The 4,326-nt window shown below is 36.3% G+C and overlaps 1 non-coding gene across 1 annotated transcript; it reads left to right on the forward strand.

Moving 5' to 3' along the window:
* The first annotated feature begins 4,047 nt into the window (after positions 1–4,047).
* Positions 4,048–4,121, forward strand: TRNAN-GUU (transfer RNA asparagine (anticodon GUU)). The gene has a single exon. It is a non-coding gene; the product is annotated as a tRNA-Asn (tRNA).
* Positions 4,122–4,326: the final 205 nt, after the last annotated feature.

The raw sequence follows: 4,326 nt of genomic DNA on the forward strand, positions 1-4,326 counted from the left end.
CACGATGCAATCGATAACGAGTTACTAAACAGGATTTTGTTAAAGTCATCTAAGAAAAGTATTGTAAACATTTAACAACACTCTTTTCCCATACAAAACGCACTGTAAATGAATATTTGACACCTTTCAAATATAAAAACATTGTTTACATAAAGCATTGCAATGAATGTTTTTCTTGAGCAAGTTTGTTTTGGGATAGAGAATATACGGGGTCATATTGATTCTAGTTTCTTCCAAATTGAGAACTATAAACAATCCCAACAGTATACACAATCTGGACAAATAAATATGATTGCGTTATTACTAAGTTCTTCTCCATCATCATATCATACGACACATGCGAGTATACATATCAGCCGATTGACGCCTTCTGCAAGACTGGCATTTCCCGGACCGGCCCCTCATTCTTACCCCGTCTTGGTGTACATAGGGATTGTTTCGTTTTTACAAAATATTTTTTTACAGATTTAATTATTTTCTTTCTCATATTTCTTCCTTCACGATATCATTTTCGTCTTTTATTCTTCATAAATCCTTTCATTTATCACTTCAATTTCCACGCCTTCCCACCAAAATAGTGCAGAAATTATATTTTGTTTTGTTTTACTTTACATTTCTTTATTATTTAATTTTTACTCGCTTATTTCTTTTGCATTCATCACAGATTTAAGTATTTAACTTGTCTAGTCTCATACACTTTTGTTTTTTGGTTACTCGTTCTTTTTAATGGCCGTATAACCCTTCAGTAGTACTATAATAGTCCCGCGACTCTCCTCGCTGTCCGTAAGCGATGTGAAGCCGGTCGTCCGCTGCCCGCACGAGGCGACTTCCTGCGACCCCAAGTAACTACGTCTTTGACTCGCCTAGAGAGGGCCTACTCACGCCGGCTGGTATTAAATGCTTGCGGTATACCAAATATAAAAACTTTTTTCGTAAGTTTTTTTTTATTTATTAGTCATTATCAATTATTTTCAGCTGCGAGACGTTAGTAATAATACGATTTTAAATCAATAAATATTAATGAAGCTATAATAAAATAAAATGTATTCGTTAGTTTTCCTCTTAGACTATGGCAGGTGAATAACCCTTTGACAGTATGAAGTAGCCTGGCTACTAAGAGAACTTAGCCGATAGCAACATGCGGCGCTGTTTGTTCAGCGAGTGACTCGTGTAGTTCAGTCAGGCGGCACATCAATAAAAGCCTGCAAATAAAATAATTACGTTTAAGTTTTTATTAACAAGCTTATGGTCAGTTTCCAATAAACTTTTAAACTGAAATGTTTTCTCTTGTTATTCTTAAATTGCTCCGACAATATTACTCGCATTACATGTTATTTATATTTTTATTATTAACACATTCACGTATATCTACGAGTCATCGATCCTTAACGAGTATTTATTATTTTTATTCATTTCAATATTCACGGGAACAATTAGTAGTCTTGTTTTCTTTTCTTCTTAATTATGTTTATACAATCTCTGGTAATTTTCACAACAATATCTAATAGTTTATCCCTTTGATTATTAATTAAAGAATAAGAAATAAAAAAATTTAAAACTAAAATGTAATCCGCGACGGCGGGCTAATTATGGCTGCGTGCATTATTAGCAGCCGCGCGTAACCCGACCCGGCTGTATATAGTTGAAGAGAAAAAAAAATTATACATTACAACATTCGGGAGGTTTAGTAAAGGTTTTTAATTAAAGTTCGAATTGTGTTATTATTGTGAAATATCTTTACCGTGCCTGTGCGAAAGAAAAAGTATGAAAAAAGTGTTTGTAGTTATTTAGTCCGCCGTGATTATTTAAGTACAAATTCAAAAATTCGGTGTTAAACATGCGGTGAATTACATTTGTTATTAAAGTCAAGTTAAGTTTATCGCCTGTTCAGAACATATTTCCTGTGGAGAAGAATAGACAAAACAAACATAGTCTTTATTATTATTTGAATGAAATAATGCAAAATTACATTTTTTTTAAACAACAGCGGAATGCAAACGCATAAATTACTAGGTGTTCTATTTAATATAAAGTTTTTTTACAGTCAAGTAACCCTTGTAAAAAGGCACAAGAACAATCGAAGACCAACGGCTACAGAGCTGTGCTTGCAGTTTCGCTACGTGATCGAATCAAGATAAGGAGAACGGCAGAAGAACTAAGCTACGGACGTAGCTCAAAAAATTGCTCGTCTGAAATGGCAATGGGTGGAACACATCACTCCTCCTCGAAGCTTCTCGAATAGTGATCACACGTCGGTTAACTGAAAGTGGGTAGCCTCCCCCCACACTAGGCAAACTGACGACTAAGTTAAGGTCGCGGAAAATCACCAGATGCGAGTAGCGTAGGATCGATCATCGTGGCGATTTTTGACTGCTGTGGGCGTCTTTTGAATGATATAATGACAATGGTGGACTCTTAAAAAACAAACGTTCTTTGACAACTTTTTTAGCTTTAAATATGTATTTTGCTGAGCTGTATTTCCATTCGTATAACGATTTGTTTGAAAATAGGAGCGGACTACGAAAACAATAGTAAACGCGAATCGATGCGCCGCCGCGCGCGCGGCCTGACCGAAGGCACGTCGACTATTGTTGGCGCGCGCTGTGTTGCCGCCGCGTAGCAGCTCATTGTATAACATGTCTACGGCGTAGCTTTGTTGTCCGCGTAGCAATGCATCACCGCGGCGCGATACGCTCGTTATGCATTCCGGCATTTAGTTTTAAATAGCGATGTAACAACTGACATTTATAAACAAGAAAACCTTTTGGGGTAGCTCTGCGAGTTTTTTCTTTTTTGTATTCAAATCATTTATTTATTTTTAGATATATGTTACGTGTGTCTGCGCTGATCGGGCAAAAATGAAATAATTCAAGTACGACTCTTATTAATTTCTAAGCTACAATAGTATCAAGAATTATATCACAGTCTTGCATTACATCCGTTACCTTGTTTTACATTTCATTCATTCCATTCTATTCATTATATCTAAGAAATGATCAATTGAATACCATCTGTAAGTAAATTCTAATTTCACTTTTACGTTTATATTCTTTTAATCTTTACTGTACCTTTAGGAGTTGGGCTAAGTTTGTTTCAACATTTCTTGTTTGTTATAACAAAGCGTTACTGCGAGAGATCTTCTGATGCAGCGTCTTTTAACATTAGGCGTTACTGGGCACGCGTAGGTGGTGAACACAGTGGCAGCGAGCCTTGCAATCGCTACAACTATCGCTCGCTTGGCCGTTAATACAGAAAACTAGGCAGCCTGTCCCGTCGCACCGCCTGCTTATGCCCCACTGCGAATGTTTATTTTAGTTTCATAAACCTAACAAACAGCGTCTCGTTTACGCTGCAACAAGTTTTAAGTGATATTGGATGCAGTCCAGTAATTGGAAGCAAGCAACGGGCGGCGGCGCGTTCGCAACTGAGTTTCAAGCGAATTTGCACAACGTTTGTTATACATAGTGTTTATAGATAAACACGTCATTTCTTTTAACTTTTGTATTTAAAAATATAATAAAAACTATTATTTCGATGTAAAGTGTGATAAATTAGCTTGTTATCAGGACGGGTTTCTCTAGGTTTCCAACAATACAAAAAATTTAACATTATTATTATTTTATTGCTGCAGCAGGAACTGAAAAAAAGTAATAAATCGTGTTTAAGCTGTTGCCATCTATTAGTTATACTTTAATGGCTTCGAATATGTCGTCATCTTTATCATCATATCAGCTAATAGACGCCGGCTGCAAGGCGCAGGCCCGCCCCAAACATCACCACGACGACCGGCCTTACTCTGTCCGCTACTGGGATCTCCCGCGACCTTATCTACAGCGTCGGCCTCGTGGGGGACCTATTCAGGCTGTTTTTATACAGTATATTTAATATTTTTTATAAATATATAAAAATATTAAACAGTATATATAATATTTTTATATATTTATAATTTATAAAAATATTTCACGAAGATACGCAAACTCAATATAATTTACCTGAGATAATTAGTTTATCGGAATTCAATTCCGTTTTTGTATTGAAATAACGCGCGCCTCCGTGGCGCAAGGGGCCAGCGCGCTCGGCTGTTAACCGAGAGGTTGGTGGTTCGAGCCCACCCGGGGGCGCGGTGTAACTTTTGTAATTTAGATGAAAAAAAATATTACGTGCGTATGTAATGTAAACAATAAATTCATTTTGCATTTGATACAGTTTTCGTAGATTATATCTATTGAAATACCTTTTAGTTGATATAACACTCATAAATAGACCAATGATTGTGCTATTTGATTGTTGCGCAACAAATTTAGTAAATGTCCTAAATGAATAGAA

Source organism: Battus philenor, unplaced genomic scaffold, assembly GCF_028537555.1.
Source record: "Battus philenor isolate CCGP_79_NKW_IND1 unplaced genomic scaffold, ilBatPhil1.0.hap1 SCAF_9, whole genome shotgun sequence".
In the NCBI taxonomy this organism is placed as follows: Eukaryota; Metazoa; Arthropoda; class Insecta; order Lepidoptera; family Papilionidae; genus Battus; species Battus philenor.